We start from the raw sequence: 908 nt of genomic DNA, 5'->3' as shown, positions 1-908 counted from the left end.
CGCGACACCAGTTGACAGCGCCACCAGTAGTTGTGCATATCATGATTACTGATGTCATACAGGGATATTTGCAAAAACCAAATTACTCGTTCAATATACTTAGATGTACATCATTTTCATTTACCTTACCTAGTGTGGCAAAATAAAACTTAGTGTGGCAAAATAAAAAGAGAAACTGCCAAAATATCTGAGAAACCAGGCAACATTAGCCAATGAGAGCCACAAAGTTCCCACACAAGTTTTTAAACCCTGTAGAGGGAAATTCTTGGGACAAATCATTTGCAGTGAAGGGGGTTTAACTGAGTTAATTTAATGATTGTAATTTGCTAACATATTCCAGGAAAGCTATTTTCACTTTTTTCTTGTCATTCAGAAACATGTGTTCCACGGGGGTTTTGATTTAGATACTTTTTTATTGCATACTGTTCAAATACATTTACTGAGACGCAAAACTACCAAGTCTACAAAAGTCTTGTGCGCATATCTGGTAAAGCTACATGGAATTATTGGTTCTGTAAAACTTCAGGTACCAAAAATGTGGATGGATAAAAAGTCCAAATGATTCTAAGATATCTTCATCTCAACACAATTGGAAACATCGAAGATACTGATCAATTGGTTTCTTTCACTAAAAGATTGGAAAGCCAAGAAAGAAAGAGACATGTGAAAAACATGAACTGTGGCAAACAGATCAATAGTGTCACACACTGACAGACACATACCCATACATACCCCTAGATACCCAGACAGATGAACTGTGACAAACTGATCAATAGCGTCAAACACTGACAGACACATACCCATACATACACCTAGACACCCAGACAGACGCAACTGCATGTTTAAATGCGCCACACAGATACAAGCACAGACATGTAAATACAAATAACAACAGATGTGCATAGATG

The sequence above is a fragment of the Ptychodera flava genome, chromosome 20, assembly GCF_041260155.1.
Source record: "Ptychodera flava strain L36383 chromosome 20, AS_Pfla_20210202, whole genome shotgun sequence".
NCBI classification, from domain to species: Eukaryota; Metazoa; Hemichordata; class Enteropneusta; family Ptychoderidae; genus Ptychodera; species Ptychodera flava.
Note: the sequence above shows the minus strand (reverse complement) of the source record.